We start from the raw sequence: 22,166 nt of genomic DNA, 5'->3' as shown, positions 1-22,166 counted from the left end.
GTGGTGATGGCATAGCACATCCCTGTGTGTGCCCTACCTCTCATCAGGGGCGGGGTCTGCCTGGTGTCGGTCCTAACACACCAAACTCTAGTATACACAATTTCAGAAAAAGTATGATGCTGGTATTAAAGACACAGATAAACATTAACATACTAATAGTAGGTGATTCTAATAGCCTTCTTTTTCCAATATAAGTTCATTTGTACAGAAAATAGCAGACAAACATCATTAAGGGATATCACATTGCGGCGTCCACCCTTGACCAGCAAGAAAGACGCCACACCGAGGAATCTTCTTCAAACACAGTTTAATCGGGAACCTCTTTGCTTTGTACAGTGTATAATGGCAGCGGCGGCGGCGGCGGCCCCGGGCCGAGGGAGACGGGGCCTGATATAGTCTACATCTACCAATCACCTAACCCTACGTGGCACGCCAGGATAGGTTGTCTCCAAGCAGAATTAAGAGGATACATGACCTTTACCATATTTGGAGTTGTTTACTACAGAGAGCGCTCGCCGTCGGGCTGGCAGAGGGCAGAAACCGGCGCCATCTTTTGGGTGCGGTTTTCTGCAGCTCCCTACAGTTCCCCCTTTTTGTTTTAATATTATAGGAGTAGCAGTATCTATCTGTTGTCAGATTTCAGTCATCTCTGTCTTAGGTTCAACCCCAGTGTCCCTATCTTACCCGTCAAAGAGTCACTGTGTCGCCCTCACAGGCTCATGTCTTAGGTTGAAGGGAACACATGTATGCTTATTCGCTCAGCATGAGGGTAGGTGCCCGTCATTGAGCATGACTGATTCAGATACGCATCACTCACTCAGCAAGGGCGAGACAGACATCTATTTGTCTGTCAGCATGGATAACCATGCTTGAGGGGACTGTCCTGCTTCCACAGCAGCAAAGGCCTGTACCAACATAGCAGCTTGGGATTTTTGCGACTTCCTGATCCTGCATAGGCACCACAAGCAAACAAAAATGGCTAACAGCATCATGGAAAACATAACCCCTACTCCAGCCCATTCCTTAACTAAACTAAAGGCTTGTGCAATCATGGTATTACTTCTCTGCTGTGTGACCCTCATCCTGCAGATACACCATAACGCTATGAAACTAACTAGGATAAGCATTCCTCCCAGGGCACCCATTCCTGCCCACTCTTTCAGATGATTCATGGCTTGAGTGATCCACGCAGACAGTCCTTCCGCAACCGAGATGTCGACCCTGGTGGAATTCACATGCACTATGGAGAGTCTCAGCTCCTGCATCAGCTTTTCAAAATCCCCAGACCAGTTGCCTAGAAGATACTATGAAGGTTGTTTAGACATGTTTGCTGCTAAAGAATAATTCTGATAGGAAACAGCTGTTATACACAAACCAGGCATTCTCCATTCACATCCCAACTGTGCCAGTTACCATAAATTATCCAATTGTTCCTGCAATAGATCAATGTGTTGATTCAAAACCATAATGCCACCTTTCAATTGAGCATTAAGGGTAGATTGGATATCCAATGCAATCTCCATATGCTAAGTGCAGCAATTTCAACTCCTTACTAGTTAAGAGAATGTCATCCATATAGTGAACACATCTCACAGCAGGGTATTTCTCTCTAATAGGAGCAATAGCATGACACACAAAAAGCTGACACATAGTGGGTCTATTGGTCATACCCTGGGGTAAAACCACCCACTCATATAATGGTATGGAGAATAGAAGGTAAAGTAAAAGCAAACCTAACACTATCCTGCACACATCACAAATCAGGTTCTTCATGATTGGGTAGGGCTGACAGCAATGGTAAACCACGCTGCACAGGCCCCATGACTTGCATCTATTTATTTCCTTCAGCTGTTCTACCACCTCCTGCCCCTCTTCTACAGCCTTGCGGCATCTTTGATCCTCTAGACAGCTGCGAACCATCTTCCAAATAGGCCTCGTCCCTGGCTTCAGCGTTCCCTGTGCCCAGACAAAATCTAGATCTTTTCCAAGCTTATCCCAACTATCCACAGTGAGGTTGCCCGAGGCTGCGATGTTAAAAAGCAGCCAAATGACCACTATAATAGCGGGGTCCATCAACTTACTCTCACTCTGCAAATTAAAACAGAAGCGAGGTTTTTTACTTTCGGTTCGCTTTTGTCGCGAACAGTGTTGCTCCTTTCCGGAGACTTTAACCGCCTCTTTCCCGAGGGCTTTGGTGCTCCTTTACCGGAGACTTTATCGCCTCTTTCCTGAGGGCTTTGGTGCTCCTTTACTGGAGACTTTATCGCCTCTTTCCCGAGGACCTTGGTGCTCCTTTACCGGAGACCTATCTCCGCATTCACCGCGGACTTTACAGTTCCACTTACCTTGGGAACTTACCCCCGACTGTGAGAAGTTCTGATTCCCCGTTCGTACGGGCCACCACTTGCGGCGTCCACCCTTGACCAGCAAGAAAGACGCCACACCGAGGAATCTTCTTCAAACACAGTTTAATCGGGAACCTCTTTGCTTTGTACAGTGTATAATGGGCGGCGGCGGCGGCGGCCCCGGGCCGAGGGAGACGGGGCCTGATATAGTCTACATCTACCAATCACCTAACCCTACGTGGCACGCCAGGATAGGTTGTCTCCAAGCAGAATTAAGAGGATACATGACCTTTACCATATTTGGAGTTGTTTACTACAGAGAGCGCTCGCCGTCGGGCTGGCGGAGGGCAGAAACCGGCGCCATCTTTTGGGTGCGGTTTTCTGCAGCTCCCTACATCACATGGACTAAATAGACATGTACAGTGTATTCCACCAAAGTACAAAAAATACATATTTGAGTCAGCATTTCTAATATAGATCACATTCTAGGACACAAAACAAATCTTAACAAACTCATGAAGATTATACAGCTCTAGATAGTCTACTGAACCATAAAGCAATAAAACAAAATCAATGCCAAAGGAATGTCTAGTAACTACACAAACATATGGGTGTTAAGCAACCTCTTATTGAATGACAAATGGATCAAAGAAGAAATCAAGAGAGAAATAAAAAAAGAAAAAATCCTGTAACTAAATAAAAATGAAAACATAGAATGACAGCATGAAAAATTCTCTATGACACAGTAAAAGCAGTTATAGGAGAGAAATTTATAGTGCTAAGTGCCTCCATTAAAAAAATCAGAAAGATCATAAAGAAATGACAATGAGGGAATGAAGGGACCAGCTCCCTATTTCAGCAGCCATAACAGCCTAACACGTGCTTGCCTGACCTTGCCTTGGTAAGTAGGCGGTCAGATGCCTGCCTTGTGGCAAGGGACCAATCAGAAGTTAGCTGGTAGTGCTATGCTTTAAGCTTCTGGTTGTGCTTTACAGACAAGTGCACAGCAATGACTTGCAGAGCATAGCAACCACCCTGGGAGGCCCTATGGGCCATAACAACCAGTTGGCCAATCAACACAAGGCAAGTCCTCCAAGCCTGGATGCACACCAATCCTGAGCCTGTATGTACCCCTAGACATTACCCTTATGCTGTCCTATAAGATCTTGATCCAGTGGCTTCTCAGGGTCTTTCCCCAGCTATCTGCCATGGTGGGTGGATGAAAGGTCTGAGCCAACATGGGGTTAGCTCATTAAACAACTGCAATAAAGCCTACTGCTGTTTGCATCAATCTTTCACCTCTGCCTGGTGACTGGGGTAACTGCAGTCCTGGGCAGAAATCCTGGGAGACTTCGCCACCGGGGGTCTTTCAGGAATTATAAAGAAACAAGGACAAATCAAACCCCAGTGCCATGGGTGGCAAGAAATAAAAATCAGAGCCAAATATTTATGACAGACAGACAAGTAAAACCAAAGAATCCATGAACCAAAGATCCACTTTTTTTGAGAAGATAAGCAAGATTAAAAGATGGCATACCTTTGGCACAACTAACAAAAAGAAACAAGTAGATGACCCAAATTAAAACAATTAAAAATCAATGTGGATACATTACAACAGACTCCTAAGAAATTCAGAATACTATAAAGAAATACTTTAAGAAATCTCTACCACATTAAGCTGGAAAATCTAAGATAAATGAGCCAATTTATAGATTCAGCTAAGCCACGAAAATTAAGAAAGAAGTCAACAACATAAACACATCCGTAATAAATGAGGATATTAAAAAGTAATTAAAATTCTTTCAACTAAGAAAATCTCAGGCTGGAATTCAAAAGACGTAAAGAAAAGAAAAAAGAAAGAAAGGATAATTCTATAGTTCCTTATATGAAGGTAGTGGCAGACTAGTACCAAAGCCAGGTGAGAAGAGCTTAACAACAAGAACAATCACCAAAATAACAATAACAACAACAAATCATGGACCAATATAACTGGTGTCCTCTAGCTCTACACTTTAGAAAAGAGAAAAGACAATGTTACTCAGAAATGTTGCTGGAAAAATTTAATGGCCATACATAAAAAAATGAAATTAGACAGCTCTCTATCATCTTGCTCCAAAGTTGACTCCAAATGGACTAAAGATCTAAGTATGAAACTTGATACCCTAAAACTTCTAGAAGAAAACAGAGACAGTATCATGCAGCATGCAGGTGTAGGAAAAGACTTATTGAGTAGGATCAGATCTTCCCAGAAAATGAGGGCAATAATTGACAAATGGGACCTTTTAGGACTATAAAGCCTCTTTACTGATAAAAAAAAATAATCAATAAAGTGAAGATGAAACTCATGTCATGGGAGAGAATTTTACCATATATACATTTGACAGAAGACTAATAATTAATAAATAAAGAGCTTATAAAACAAATAATAAAAAACAAAAATTAATAACCCATTCAAAAAACAAGGCCAGGATCTGAACAGAGAGCAATTAAATAAAGAAGTAAATAGGATTAAGAACATCTTGGATTTTGGGAATGAAAATTCAAACATCTTTGCAATTTTACTTTATCCCAGTTGGAATGGCATAGATCAAGAAACAATTAACACAAAAACAATGGAGTGGATATGGGGGAAAGGGAACCTTCATTCACTATTAGTAAGGCTGAAAATAGATCAACTGCTCTGGAAATCATTGTGGAGAACCCTTAAAAAGCTAAAATTTAATCTACCATATTACCTAACCTTAGCACTCTTGGGCATATACCTAAAGATATGGACATTTTACTCCACAGACACTTATTCATCTATGTTCATCGTCACTCTATCCATAACAGCTTAGGCATAGATAGAACCTAAATATCTTTCAAAAGGAAAATGAAAATTTTATCAAGATACATTATCAAATGCAATAAAGGAGTAAAGAAAAATATGAAATCATGACATTTGCAGGTAAATGGAATTGGATAGAATTAGAAAAAAATGCTGAATGAAGTAACTCAGAAGAATAATTATCCCATTATCCCAGATTTTCTCTCATCTGTAGGTCCTAGCTACAATTCTTCTAATGTGAGTATATAGCCTGGAGTATCCACGGAAGCCAGTAAACGGTCCATACGGTTGATGGGTAGTTAGTAAGCTACAAGAGATTTGAAGGAAGAATTTGGAAAAATGGGAGGGTGTTGGGACCCAGCCCCCATGGGGTCTCTGTGAGTTGTTTTCCAGCATATCCACAGGTATCTCCTGTTTTCCTGGCCTCACTCACTAGCATCAACATCCTGTTATGAACCTTTCTTGTTTTGAAACATTATGCCTTGCCCCCATCCCCTTCTTGTTTCATTGGCTGTGGGTGGTGGTTGTGGTTTCCTTGTTTATGATAGGGTGTGGGAATGTATTCTGCTAGTAGGTGGTGTTTTCCATCTCCTCTTGTATATAAACTGATGGCTGCAATAAACAGATGGCAGTCACTTTTTCCGAATGACCTGAGTTGTGTCCTTAATCTGAAGACTCTCGCCTGGTCTGGTTCTTTGGTCACTGGCGCTGGTGCTGGTGCCAGGAGGGGCATTAAATAGGATGAGGAAGGTAAATATACAAGATGGAGGAAGGGTAAAATACAAGTAAATACGAAGTTGGAAAGAATCATTTTATCTACGTAAATTACATAAAAATCATATATATATGCATAGATAGATAGATAGATAGATAGATAGATAGATAGATTGAAATTTCCTCATCTCTGTTGACAATGCTCCTACCAAGATCTATAAACTACCTAAAAGAAGCAGAAATCTACAATACATGAAAAGTATCTTTCTGATACTTTTCCCAAAATCCAAGACTCCAAAAATATTAATCTCTATTATTGTTATTCTTGATTATATTACAGGAGTTGAAATAAATTCCTATTGCTGAAGACACCATGTACTTTGAACATGGGACCTAGAAGATCCGTGCTAGATCTGAACTGAAAGCTTCACTCCTGAAGAGTACAGGAAATTAAGGAATACTGAGAGGGAAAAATAATATTCCCCAAGGAGAAGGCCCAAATTTTTTATACAATGCCCAGTGATAGCCCCTTAAATCATATACATACAAAAGACAAAACGGAGAAAACACACTGTATTTATATATTTAGGATATTATATCTGTGTGTAACAATTAAAGAAATAGAGACCCTTAATTTGAGAAGGTTAAGTTAGGTAGCCCATTGGAAATGTTGTAAGAATGAAGGAGATGAGTGAAAACAATATAATTATATTTTAACTTCAAAAATTAAAAATATATTTTAAAAGATATAATGATATTTAAAGTGGCTTACTTTGTTTTGTTAGACCCCCGAAAACTCAAGTATTCGGGGTCTCAGGCCAGGTTCACGGTCACCCCAATCACCAGGTGGATTCGAGAGCTTGTTGCAAACTGCACGAGGCTTTATTGTAATTTAACGAACTAACCCCGTGTTAGCTCGGGTCTTTCACCCACCCGCCATGGCGGACGGCTAGCAAAAGACGGCTTGAAGCTGCTGTGCATAGATCTTTATAGGGCAGCGTAAGGGGAGTGTCTAGGGGTACGCACAGGCTTACGCACAGGCTCACGATTGGTGTGCTTCCAGGCTTGGAGGGCTTGCCCTGTGTTGATTGGTCAACTGGTTGTTATGGCTCATAGGCCCTCCCAGGGTGGTTGCTATGCTCTCTACATCATTGCTGTGCGCTTGTCCGTAAAGCACACCCAGGGTCGTAAAGCATAGCGCCACCAGCTAACCTCTGATTGGCTCCTTGTCACGAGACAGGCATCTGACCTCTACGTGACCAAGGCAGGTTTATGGCAAGCACGTGTTCGGCTGTTATGGCTGCCAAAAGGGAAGCCGGTTCCTTCAGTTTCAAATATCTCTGATTTATACTTAATTAATTTAACATTTTTTGGTTATAAACTTTATAATCTTTACATTAGTCTGATTTGGGGAAATTTTTAATGTGTAACATTTCATGAGAAAGTACACAATGTATATGTGGATAGATCATTTTTCACAAACTGAAGAGATGTCCAAGTTCCATTTTGGATTGAACAGGAATAATATCATCAGCAAAATTGTTTCTCATCCACCCTTACCCAAGTCTCCTGCTGAGAAATTACATCTATTCTGTTATTTATCATCATCAAGTAGATATTTTTTATCTACTTTATCCTGTTTCTTCTACAGTTTTTCATTGTATGAATAGAATACTCATTTACTTTACTTATTCAGTAACCATTGGGCATTTCCTCTGTTTCCAGTCTTTGATTATAGTGAGCAATGCTCATTATAATCTGAATAGCTATGGTCTCAAAAAAATCTGTGCATACGTGATACCCTTTGGAGATACTTCTGTTGGGAGGTGATTAGATTGGGTAAAAGGCAGGGTCCTGTGCATTTAATAAAAGCACTTATATAAAACACAACAGTTTAGTGTCTTGTTTCCGTGCTAGAAATAACTCGAGAAAGTATTCTTTTCTATGACCTTGGAAACTGACCATTGTAAATTACTTTCTAGCTCTAAAACTATGAGAAATGAAATTTCCATTCATGATTAAATGTCTCAAATTAGAATCCTGAATTCATATGGTAAATCTACATTTAATATTTGAGAAAAATTTCCAAAGTGACTCTGTTAAGCTCACTTTTTAAAAGCAATACATAAACATTCTATTTTATTTTTATTCCCAACTCTTCATAATTTCTGATTACTTTCATGTTAGCTCATTGCAGCAAATATAAAATGACATCTTACCTTGATTGAATTTGAATTTCCTCAATGATATTTATATTGAACAATATTTTGTGTATTTATTTGCTGGTTCTATGTCTTTCTTTTTTTATCAAATCATTTATTTTGATATCATACAACATATCTACCAGGCTATATGGTTATGCTACAAATAACACTACAGAGCATGAAGTAGTTAATTTATGATATCTGGAATTCATATATCATTTTAATACATTGTCCTTTCCATTTGAAGAGAAATATGAAGAAATCAATGGGTACTGACTGAGGCAAGAAAAATTATGAAAGGTGTGCAAATTAGGCCCTAGGAAGGAAAAGTTTTCTGATGTCAATGCAGAAAGAAGGTGGCTCGGCAATGGCTTGATTTCTGCAATATGCTCATAACCATCTGGTTAGAGGTCTGCTCTAAAGGAGACAGAAGTTTCTACAGGAGACACTACATATCACAACCCTATGAAGGGAAATCATAGCAAGATTAATCTTTACCAAATAATAAAAATCTTTTGTATACTTCAGGTTGGTGATTGACACCTAGAATGGGCAAATGGGGGCATCGTCTCAGAGTCAATGATCACTTTTCATACGGTTCTTAACCATATATCTCTTCAAACATTTTACTTATATTATTTATTGATTTAAAATAGATTTTTTAATACAATACACTCTGATTATACTTTCACTTCCCCAAACTCCTCCCAGACCCTTGCAATTTCCCCACCCACTGAAATACACACCCTTTCTTTCTCTCTTTCATCAGAAGGCAAGCAATCATTGCAAAAATATAAGATTAAATTGAAAACAAACTATGAGATAAAACAAGTCAACAAACAAATAGAAAAAGAACCAAAGAAAAAGCACAATAGATACATATAGATGCACAGATACACATGTTTGCACACATGGGAATACAATTAAAAACACAAAATCCAAAAGCATAGTATATACAAAAAGGACTTGTAAGGGGAAAAAGATTTGAGAAAGCGTTATGAAACAAAGAACCTTTAAAATTGCCATTGTGTTCACTTTTTGCTGGGTATATACTGCTGGGCATGGGGCCTGTCATTAAGAGTGGTTTGTATATTCAGTGAGAATTCACTGAGGAAAACTACTTTTTCATTTGTGAGTCATTATCAATTGGAGATAACTTCTGGTTTAGGGTTGTAGTCTGAGTTTTCCAAGATCTCCTATTCTCTGTACATTGTCCACTTGTGGTTCTATGAATTTTTTCTGCAATAGGAGGAAACTTCTCTGATGATGACTGAGCAAAACACTGATCTATGAATGTAACAGGATGTCATTAGAATCAATTTTATTGCTATGTTCTTTTAGCACAAGAGTAGTATTTGGATTCTCCCTAGGTCCCTGTTCTATCTAGTCTCAGGTTCTTGACCACCTGGGCAGTATCACATATCGGTTATTTTTGGTTAATTGTTCCTTGATTAGAATGAACTGTCCCTTATATCTTCCCTTTGGTTTTAGTTTGACATCTACATTTTTTAGATATTAGCCAATACATGCTTGCTTTCTGGTCCATTTAATTGAAATATTTTCCATCCTCACTTAATAAAAGATACACTATATATAGAAAGTTCCTAGGAGTATATCGTTTCACCTAGGCCATCATATATGAACTGTCACTTCATCAATAAGTAGAATAAATTGTTCACAAATAGATTTCAGCGAAGTCAAATATTTAGATTTCAATACCACCATGTACATGAAAACACAGTGAAATAGAAATCCATTTTGTAATACTAGGCATAAACTGAAATTTCTACTGCTTTTCCAGTGAAGCAAAAACAAGACATCAGTCTCTTTCCCCCACGTTTCTAATGCTTTTTTCCAACAGTAAATCATCAACTAAAAATAATTTCAGGATTGAGTGTTTCCAAACCCATCAACTGTACCTCATATTTTGACTTTATAAGCTTGCATGGCTCTGTATGTCAACACAGAATCTAACAGTACATCTCAGTTGTCTTATACCTGTCTATATTGATACCAAAACTACTGACTGAAACCCCCCAAATTTAGCCTCAATACCACATGCATTTATTTGGTAAAAACTGTTTTAAAAGGGGGAAAGAGAAAATGTCTACCCAATATTTATTGCCCCTTATCCAAGATATCTATTTGTTTTCTGCCATAGTTTGGATGGCAAGCTTCTAGAAACCAAGGAATTTGTAGTTTTGATCATTTGGTATGTATAACACAAAGAATTATTCCAGAAATTGAAGTTTTGTATGGATACTAAAACATTATACATATTTGCCTGTATGTCCACATTTAAGGGTAGTCTTTGCTCCCCATCAAGGAAACTCCTCCTTACAATAGATGGAGACCATTAAAGAAAATCACAATCAATTAAAATACAGGGTTATGGAGACCTCTTCCAATGTATACCCTACCATACAATTCACACATCTAAGGAACAGGGTAGAGTATAGAAAAGGGAAGCAAATACTGTAAAAGCCAGATCATCAGGTTGTTTGCTGTGAGATTTTGTCTCATAAGAATGTCAGAAGCAACACCCATAAAGTCACACTAATGTGACTTTATAAACATGAGATTTGTAAAGACAGTAACAATAGTCATGGTAAGATGGGTGGAGAAAAGCTCAGTAGGCCTCAGTCCTACACACAGAGACACAAGCTACTAAGGGATGCTGAGAGTGGGAAAAATAGTTTTCCCCAGGGAAGAGCACATCAAATTGGTTATCCAATTCAAAACCATCTGCCCTGAAATTAATAAAGCTAATATTATAAAGTCTGAGCAAATTGAATGTATGTCTTTAGAAATATATATTCTTAATCTATTTCCATGATAGTAATTAAACATTTTTAGTAGCCCGTTCCCCCAACTGTACCTATCATAAGACCACTCACTTAGGTGGAAAGTGCTGTTTAGTAATATTTTGATCTAACCAGGCAGTTGTGGCACATACCTTTAATCCCAGCACTCAAGAGGGAGGCAGAAGAATGCAGATCTTTGTGAGTTTGGGGCCACCTTGGTGTATAGTATGAGTTCCAGACCAACCAAGACAGCCACACAGAAAAACCCTGTACCTAAACAAAAATAAAACAAAATGCCTTACTAATTGTCTGGTGTCTTGGCACATACCTTTAATCCTGACTTCCAGGAGGCAGTGGCAGGTGGATCCCTGTTAGTTCAAAGCCAGCTTGGCCTCCATTGAGCTCATACTTACATATCTAACAATTAATGACAAAGAGTCATGAATCTGAAAGAAAGCAATGAGAAATATATGGAATAGTTTATAGGGAAGAAAGATAACAAGAAAATAATGTTATTATATTATAATCTTAAAAATTAAAAGAAATAATTTTATACATAATGGGAGTAGATAACAAAACCCATTAGTTGAATAAATAGCATAAAAATAAATGAACAGATAGATGTACCCACAATAGGTGATGAAATTAATGGATTATATTTATGATATCAATGACAGTATCCTGGTTATAACAAGGAAAATATTATAACAAGGAAAAAATTGAAAGATGTTTGTTATAGAGTGTATCACTATTTAAAACATATAAATGGATTATTTATTAGAAATATGCATGGATATATCATTTTATCCACATAAATCCTCTAATTAAAAGTAGTCACAAATATGTCATTAAAATAAGAAAAGAGAGCATTACAAAATATGAAAAATATATTAATCATATCATTTCAGTAGTCAAAAAGGTCATGTTAGTTATGATGAGTAACTTCAAAAGTTAGTAATATTTTCATTTTGCCTAATAGTAGACAATTGTCTTCCTTGCGGCTCTGCTGAGGACTCTGTAGTCAGAATCACCCTTCCAGGCTTCAGGAGGAAATCAACACATCTATCAAATTTCTAATGCATGAGGTTGTTTTTGAAATTTCCAAAATTACCAAGAATTAAGGCTAAATTTTCAGAGAAATCAGAAGTCATTTTTGAGCAGCTGCACATTTTATATCAAATTTGCTCTAAGTTACTTTAAATTTTATAGAACCTCTTATTTCTTAGCAACTTAAAGAAACAAGTGAGAGTAATTAGAGTCTTTATGGTAACCACTTCCGCAGCTGTAGGACTACCAATTACATTGAAAAGGCTGTTTAAGAGTACTTTGATTTAGAAATTTGTCATCATCTGTTGTGATGGCACAAGCCTTTAATCATTTAATGCCTTTAAACACTCATGAGGCAGAGGCAGGAGGATTTCTTTTAGTTGAAGACCATACATATTAACTTCCAATGAACCGCAGCTGCATAGTGAGACCCTATATCAACAAAAATAAAAATAAAAATAACAAAAGGAGGAGAAGCAGGAGGAGCATAAGGGGCAGTAGGATGAAGAGGGTAAGAAGTAAAGGAACTTTTCATATCCTTTTCAAATATGCAACATCACAAATTCACTATTAAGACATGTTATTTCCATGGAAAAAATGTGAACATGAGGGCATGTGAGAAAAACCCAACCTGAGGTTGCTTTCTTTCCTTTAGCTATATGTAAGAAAATACTATGGAAGTTGTTGCAAGGAATAATATTGGTGGAGAAACAATAATTCTAGACTTGATGTTGTACAATAGGCATTGTTTAGGTGAAGAGCCTAATGTTTAATTGAATTTACAAGGCACTCTCCATAATCATGAATTACAAATTCCTGAGATTTTCTTGATCCTCCATCCTGAACAGTCACACTAACATTTTATCCTGATTTTAAAAGAACTTTATTTAGTTTGACTATAAGGTTTTGTAAATGTTCTACAATTTTTGATTAGACATTTACTTTCCAAGTTATTAAAAATTAATTTTCCTTAGCATGTCTAAATAATATTTATGTATAATTCATATGTCTTTACTTCAATATTCATCCTCAGAGTGTACTTTGCATTGATGACAGTGACAGTAACTGCATCAGTAAAATTATATTAACAATATCTCTACTTTATATTAAGGAAAATAATATTTCTTATATTCATTAAATTTGCATAACATATATACATATTTCATTTTATTTTGTTACATGTATCTAACAGAAAACTTAGTCTCAGATCAGAGAGGAGAAGAACCACTACTACTGTCTTTGAATTAGTTAAGCAGCAGAATCAAACTAATTCTCAATTCTGTCTGGTAATCTAAATATAATACACTGAAATATTTTTGCCACCAGTTCTCAATCTTTCAAGAAAGATCTAGAAATATTTTTGGTAAAAATGTTCAATCTTTTAAGAATATTATAGTGTCTATTTTTCCTATCTATGCTTTCTTTTAAAAAATCATGCAGATGGAAGCCTCTTCAGCTTTGAGAAAGAGCTTACATATTCATTAAACTTAATTTTAATTTTCTACTCAAATCACAGAAATATTCATTGCTGATTGATCCTTTAACAATATATCTAATTGCTCATCTAGTACTTCATTAGGCTTTTAGTGGACCACAATTCTTCAACTGTGCTGAAAATTTCATTAAGTTATTTTTGATGAAGCTCTTTTACACTTAAATTCTTAGCACTTAGATTTAGCATCACTGGCATCTTCTTAATAATATGACACCGCCTCTCTCTGTTAGTCACCATAGTTAAACAAGCACTAAAGCTTCTTATTTCAGGCAAAAATGCTCACATTGTACACAGCAATCAGTGGAGTTGTCTTTTCTTCTCCTATTATTTTTTATGTTTTTATAGGTTTGAGTTGCCAATATTGGGAGAAAATTGCATGTGTCCTATACGTAAAATGATTGTGTGTAAGTAATTTTATGATGTTAACAGAATTAATGTTGTGTAGAAATGTTGTTTTCATTTATAATTATAATTCTGTAGCTTGGAGTACATTTTCTAACAACACAAATGCACATTATTTCATCTAATTAATTGGCCACTCATTATTTGCCTTTCTTAAATAATAATTAGCTCAAGAACAGGCAGTTCCTTTATTGAAAATTGTGACTAAAGTCACATTTCTGTAAGATTATGATACCTGTTATTTGGGCCATGCTTTAGAGGAAGGTCACCCATACCAGGATGCATGAGCAGCATAAAGTGGACTTTAAGGATTTAAAAGTGATAAAATGAAGAGGACACAGTGTGGGTGGGTAGCGAAGCAGGAGCAGGAGATGATTCTGGGAAAAGTTCCTGGGAAAACACATAATGTGAAAGTCTCTAAGGACGAATTAAAAATAGTCAACTTCTGCTATGATCTTTGAACATACATAGTTCAACTGTCTAATATCTGGAAAATGAGTGTGGTTTATTCATTCATGTTTTCCAGCTTAACAACAACTACTACTGTGAGCACATGCACACACACACACACACACACACACACACACACACACACACACACACCATCCCAACCCACCCACAAACACTGTAATTCTTTCTCTGTGTTGCCATATGTCCTCTTTGCTTTTATATTCCAACTCATTAAACTCATTATTTATTCCACTTCGAGTTTATAGACAACATCAATTCATGACCCCACTATGCCTCTTTGATATTTTATTTTTTAAAAATATTTTCTACAATGCTTCTTACTTAAGACCTACTCAATAATATATTCATTTTTAAAATGCTTTGTTTCAAATATGACTTTTCCTATTAAGTGTTACACTGTACACTGGCAGGAACTTGTTCTCTCATATTTGAATTGCAAGTATCTGGGTTGGTGACCAACACAAATTTATGCTAAGAAAGTATCTGAAAATTTAATGTAAATTCCAGTCTGTTATGTGTTCCAACTTTTATTAAAGCATAGAATCCTGCATAACAAGATCTTAACTGTTTAAACAGTTTGTCTCATTCTCACAACTTTTTAATGTATATAAATAAAATATCAAATAACGTTGTATGATGGCAAACAAAATATTGAGCTAAGATGAAACCATGATATTTGATAAAGGCTCCATCACCATAGTGCCTGATACTAGTAAAATAAACAGAAAGTTTTCATGAATGGACTCTAGAGGAGAAAAAATACTACAACTAATCAAAATGGAAAGGATAAACATGGAGCAATAGAAATGAGGTTTGTATACAGAAAGACAACAAGGAGGTGTCATTAGAGGGTAAATGTTGAAACAAGTAGAGAGAACTAACATGGCTAAAAGGGACCAAGAATTCAACTATTCAATTCAACTATTGAATCTAACCAAGATATCCTGTAACAGTCAGAGTTTATATTGTTGAGATAAAACACCATGAACAAAAGGTGACTTGGTAAAGAAAATCCTGGGTTCATTTTACAGAATTGGGTCACATGATGGCAGGAAAGGTCAGGGAAAGAACTGAAGCAGAGCAGGACCCTGAAGGCAGGCTATAACGTAAAGCTGTAGAAGAGTACTGCTTACAATTTTTCTTCCTTTGGGGTAGGGGTGTGTGAGACAGAGTTTCTCTGAGTAGCCCTGCTGCACTGGAATTCACTTTGTAGATCAGATTGCCCTCCAAGTCAGAGTTCTGCCTCCCAAGTGCCAGGGTTACAGGAGTGAGCCACCACCTCCTGGTTCTCAACTTGATTTCTTAACCATCCAGTATTACCTGCCCAGGGTTGGCCCCATTCATTATGGGCTGGGCTCTCCCACACCAATCAATAATTAAGAAAATGTCCCATAGGCTTACTTATAGGCTAATCTTATGAAGGCATTTTAGCAAGAAAGATACCTCCTTCCTAGATGTGTCTCATTTTCTGTCATTGTGATCTAAAAATAAAAAGAAAATAAAAATGTAAGTCCTCGGGAGATGAAAATAATACAAATGAAACATGTATTATAAAATATAGGAATTCCTGTGGATTTTGTTTGTTATTTGAGACATGGGATCTGGATGAAATTGTAATCAAGATGCATATGATGTTGAAATGTTAGGGATTTATTTTGGAGCTCTGAAATGCTAGACAAGCACTATAGCACTGAGCTATATATTAAGGCCTTATTTTACTTTTATTTTTAGTTAGTGTCTTTCTAAGAACCCATGCTAGTACTGAATTTACTCTGTAGTACAGACAAGCCTTGAATTTGTAACGACACAATCTCATTCTCCTGAGTTGCCAGAACTTCCAAGCTCCACCATCAAAATCAGTATAGGGGAATTTTTTATAAGTTCATTTTAGTCTTTGTTAAGTACTTTAGATATTGAACTTCATATCTACATTCATTTACTATTCTTAATTAATAGTAAGGTGACCCACCATGCTGTGACTGAGGACCCTATATCTGGTCCAATTTAATTTTTTTCTTCCACCCTTCTACCCATCCTCTCTGCTTCCCCTCCTCTCTTGGTGGGGACTCTGACTTCTACTGCAAACTCAGCCCTACTTCTGTACCTGAGGACAGTGTGAGCCATTAGGCTACCCCTTATCTTCGGGTCGGGATCCCAAAGTCTCCATATAAAAATCCCAGACTCCTCCAGCTAACTCTACACAACCCAGAACAGTTGAGGTGTATGTGTCCAGCTTGCTCACAACCCCTTTACCCCTCCACAACTCCTATCAATGTATGGATCCAGACCTCAACTCTCCAACTTAACTACAATTGTTACTTAAGTGAGGATCATTCCTGTAAAACTCATATAAATGTTTGAGGACAAGCTAGGAGAATCTAGAAACTCAAGTCTCATCTAATCCATGACTATTTCTTATACCTCCTTCAAACTGTGAAATTTCCAATGCCTCATTGATTTGCCTCAACACTCAGTCCTAAACTCCTTCATCTGGTCCACAACCTGATAAGCTAGGGTGGCAGCAACTAAAGATTTAAACATCATGCAACAAAGGAGAGATCTAATATCCATACCAATAAACACTGCAAATGTCCCAACTGCAAATCCCAAGGTCCCATCGAGCACAAAATTATTAATGAAGAAAATATGTATCCTAGAAAAATTAATATCCTCATAATATTGTTCTCCAGGTAAAGCATCTTAGATCATGTGCAAGACAGTTGTTTAAAAAGTTATAATAACTATGTATAATGTAGTCAAAGAGAATATAAACAAATACCAGAATGAAGATGACAAAAATACAGTTGATACATCTGAAAATATTTGAGAATTAAGAACAAATGATACCAAGAACGGTAGATGGGATAAGATGATCAACTTATGAAATTAATGAAATTGAATTTAAAAAAGAAATCAGGTCCTACTAAGGTCTGCATTAGGCCCTTTGCACATATATTATGAGTGAGAGTTTATTGCTTTTATGGGATTCCTGGGTATGTGGCCAAGTGGGAATCTGTTTCTTCTGCCTTCTCTTGGGATTTTTTGCCTTATTTTTGCTTTGTCCAATCATAAAGTGTTAATTTTTTATTTGTCTTATTTTTATTATTTCCTTTAGAAACTTGTTGGTTTTCTAATAAGAGTCAGAAAGGAAATTGACCTGAATAGGCAGGGATGTGGGAACAAATTGGAGGTAGTAGAGAGAGGGGAGACCATAATCAGGATATAGCATGTGAGAAAAATATATTTTTTCAATACAGGGAAAAAAGTCCTACTGTTCTCCAATGTAACAATATGAAACTAATGTTAAAATATGATAAAAAGTTAAATAGATCAAAAGTATTATCATATTATTTATACAAATGAATGTAGCCTGAAATCAATGATGTAGGGATTAAAAACATACATAAATCCCCAAATGTAATGTGTCACCTAAATAAACCCAATGACAGAAACCTCAGGGTCATCTCATTTGATGCTAAAAAGTCCTTGAAAAAAAATTCAGCTTCATTCATGATCAAATTCCTGGAAAATCTTGGTACTCAGAGGTCATATTTCAATATAATGAAAGCACTCTACAGCAACCACACAGCCAACATGCTAAACTGAGAAATGAAATCAAACAACTTCCCCTAAAAGCAGATGCAATACGTGAATGTCCACTACCTTCAGTGCTGCTCCATGAATTATTTGAAATATTAACTAGAGGAATAAAAAAAGAAGAGGACATAAATTGAAAAGAAATAAGTATAAGAATCCTTATTTGCAGGTAATATTTTATTAATAAAATACACTAATGAGTCCACAAGAATGTTTCCAACCTGATAAACATATTCAACAAAATAGCAGGATTCAAAATTAATATGCAATAAAATTTGTTACCAAGAAGCAGACAAACAGGGAAAGAAATAACAGACAAGTACAACATGAAAATAAACACACACACACACACACACTAAAACTTTAGAATATCATTTGTAGTATATTTTTCCATAAAGGTGAAAGACTTGTACTATTACAATTTTGAGACACTCAAGAAAATTCAAGGAAGAGGGAAATTACTCATGGGAACTAAAAACATATTAGTTCATATGTAAACAGAAAAAAGATCATGATATCCAAAACAGATCTGAACAATATAAATACTCATGGAATTATCAGCACCTCATATTTAAAGGTATACTACCAATAAATGAAAGTAATTAGAGTAGCATGGTTCCTAGATAAAAACAAATACATGAAATAATGGAATAAAGTTGAGGAGTCACAATTAGTCCAATTCTTAGAATCACCTCATATTTATGGCAAAGGGGACAATAGTCTTTGGAGAAAAGACAGCACATTCAACAAATGGTACTATTCAAACTGGAAAGCTTCACACAGGAGAAACAAATAGACACTGAAATCTCACCCAGCACAAAACCTACTCCAAATCATCAAAGCAATTAAAATAAGCTTTGTAAAGAAAAAGTAGAGGTTGGATTTGAACTTGCTGTCATAATGAAGGACTTTTCTGAAAAAGGCATTGATAGAATAGATCTAGTCAGGGGAAGAATAGAGGAGAACAAGAAAAGAGATACCATGATAGAATGAGCCATTATAGGTTTAAAGAGAATTCTAGCACTAGGGAAATGTCCAGATATCTACAAGGTTGACCCCAACTAACAATCTAAGCAATAGTCGATAGGCTTCCTTTAATGCCCTTCTCCGATAATGAGATTGATGACTACCTTATATGCCATCTTCATCCAGTAGCTAATAGAAGAAGACACAGACACCCACAGCAAAACACTGAGCTGAACTCTGTAATCCAGTTGCAGAGAGTGAGGAGTGATGAGCAAAGGGTCAAGACCAGGCTGGAGAAACCCACAGAAACAGCTGATAGGAAGAAAGGGTTGCTCATGGCCCCCAGATTGATATCTAGGAAACCAGCATGGGACTGTTCCAGACAAGCTGAACTAGGATGTCAGTTAGGGCAATCTATTGGACCTCTGATAGTAGATCTGTATTTATCTCTATCAAAAGAATAGACTTTGGGATCCCATTCCAAATAGAGGCATACTCTCTCAGCCTAGACACAAGGGGGAGAGACTAGGCTCTGCTCCAAATGATATGACAGACTTTGAAGATTCCACATGGAAGGCCTCACCCTCCCTGGGGAGCAGAAAGGGGATGAGATAGGGGGTGGGCGGGGCACAGGGGAGGCGTGGAAGGAGAGGAAACTGGGATTGACATTTAAAAGAAGCTTGTTTCTAACTTAAAGAAAAAAAGAACAAAAATTGATACATGGAACCAAATGAAACTAAAAAGTTCTTGTTTAGAAAAGGATACCATCATTCTAGTGAGGCTACAAACTAGAGAAAAACTTGCCAACCACATATCTGAAAGATGGTTAATTCCTACTGCATGCAAAAAACTAAAAACATAAATAAAAATGAAAGAAAACAAAAAAGTCCAAGTAACACTGCAGACTGGAAAGAAACAGAGTTTTCAAAACAAAAAAAAATATCTGAGTAAATATTACTTTAAATGTTCAACATCCTTATGCACCAAGGAATCACATTTCAAAACTATAGTAAAATTTGATCTTTCCATAGTCATAACAGCTAAGATAAAAAAGCAAACAGTGATATGGAAGGGGGGAACACTTATTCATTGCTTGTGGAAATGTAAACTGGAGAAGCCATTAGGGAAATTGGTATGGGGTTCTTCAAGGAAAGCAAGAGATATGTATACTGCCTGATGCAGCTATATTACTCTTGGGAATATACCCAAACAACTCTATATCATATTCCAGAGATAGTTGCTCATCTATGTTCATTGATGTTCTCTTCTTAATGAACACAATAGGCAGCTTAGATGATTAGTTGATGAATGCATAATGAAAATTATGGCATATTTACATAATGAAATATTACCCAGCTGAGAAGAAAAAATAAATTTACAGTTGAATGGATGGATTTTGGGTCTTAGAGTTAATTCAGATCCAGAAAGACAGTTACTGTATATTTTCTTTGATTTATTGATTCCTTTTTTAATCTTTAGATATTTGTATTTCATTTGGAATAGTTGTAGAGGTTTGGACTATCATGAATCCATGTGGGGATTTTCAATGGAAAGAAGATAGGAAATAATGCATTTAAAAGAGAAAGAACAAGAACAATGGACTCCTAAGATAAGATCCTACTGCTGACAATAACACAAGGACTGCAAGAGGCTCACGACTAAATGGAAAGTCTATATCACACCTCTTCTTGCAAGTCACAAGGACTGCCATGGAAGAGAGGATGCAAAGGTTTAAAGCCTAGAGGTGTTGGATAACCATAATGAAACTACATTTTTTAATCCTTCAAGGCATATTTATTCACAGTCCTTGTAACAGCATAGACAAGATCTGATCAAGCTCAAGCCAGACCAAAAATATCATCATTCGGTGGGATTAGGGAAAAAAGTTCAGCACTGACCAGAGGAACTAAAGGCAACTGATAGCTTCTGACAAAAGGAAAGTCAAATTTACTGAAAACATACCCCCTTGTAGGTAGACCACATATAAGTGGATGGCAATTTGCCCAAGAGATAAAGGGAGAAAAAATTGGACTGGTAGAGTTTCCCTTAAATAGACTAAGGTGGGCGGGTAGAAGATAAATTGGGTGATATTTTTATCAAAATATATTCTATGAAAAATCTCAAAAAGTTAATATACATTTTAAAAGAATGATGATAGTTCACTTGGATAACTGTATTTTTTTTGCCAAAATAAAAAAAATCAGGATTGCTGATATTAAGTAATCCAACAAAACTGCTGTTCCAGGAAAAATTGCAGTTATATACACAAAGTACTTCTGTGTCTCACACTCAGAAAAATTTAAAATATATTTTATATTAGATTTATGAATAAAATGTCTTCTATTATCAGACATAGTTCTCTGTTTCAGAATCTGGGATGACTGTACTCCTTGCTATATTGAATTATAACTTTTTTTTCCCTGATAGCAAACATACTAAATGGTAGAATGTCCCAAATATTAGACCATTTAATATTCATTTTAATGAGTTATTGAGCTCACATTATTTCGTTCACTTGCCTACGTGTATGAAATGATATATTCACTTACCACTTTCTTCAAAACCATCAGCAGTTTAACTATCATTGTCCATATATTCATTTTAGACAGTTTCTAGAAGCTTAAGGGCTTAACACATATAAGTTCTTTCTGAGATGGTAGTCATTTGTCCCAGAACTTCAAAAGCTTGGATAGGTGGATATCTGTCAGTCAAAGGCCAGAATCATATATGTAGTATGTTCCAGTTTAACCAAGGATACATAGTGGGAACCTGTTGCAAGACTTCCACCCCACCAAAAGTTAGATCATTAGATAAAATGAAGAGTAGACTTGAACCACTGGCACAGAGAAGGACTTTTTGACTCTAAAACAAACATTAAGACCAACAATTAATAGACTGGACCTCATGAATTGAAAGGCTTATATATAGCAAAAGATGCCATCATTCAGACAAAATGGGAAAATATATTAAGGAATAATAAATCAACTAAAAGTTTAGTATCTATAACATATAAATAACTGAAATAACTAAATGTCAAGAACACAAATAGTTCAATTAAAAATGGTGTACAGAACTATACAGAGAGTTTGGAGCATTTGAAACACAAATCTGAAAAAAATATAAGTGTTTCATATCCTTAGTCAAAGGGAAAGTGTAAATTAGTATTATTTTAAGGTTAATTTTGTACCACTCATAATGACCAACATCCATAAAATAATGACAATTCATAATAGCAATGAATCAAGCAAAGGGTAACACATTCATTGCCAGTAGGATTGAAGACTGGTACTACAC

The 22,166-nt window shown here is 36.4% G+C and overlaps 1 pseudogene; it reads left to right on the top strand.

The window, feature by feature from the left end:
- The first annotated feature begins 1,212 nt into the window (after nucleotides 1-1,212).
- The window catches only part of LOC113834194, a 69,703-nt pseudogene continuing 48,749 nt past the window's right edge, over nucleotides 1,213-22,166 (top strand).

Source organism: Cricetulus griseus, chromosome 2 (genome assembly GCF_003668045.3).
Source record: "Cricetulus griseus strain 17A/GY chromosome 2, alternate assembly CriGri-PICRH-1.0, whole genome shotgun sequence".
Classification (NCBI taxonomy): Eukaryota; Metazoa; Chordata; class Mammalia; order Rodentia; family Cricetidae; genus Cricetulus; species Cricetulus griseus.
The sequence above is the reverse complement of the archived record's forward strand: the minus strand, read 5'-3'. Positions and strand labels throughout refer to the sequence as shown.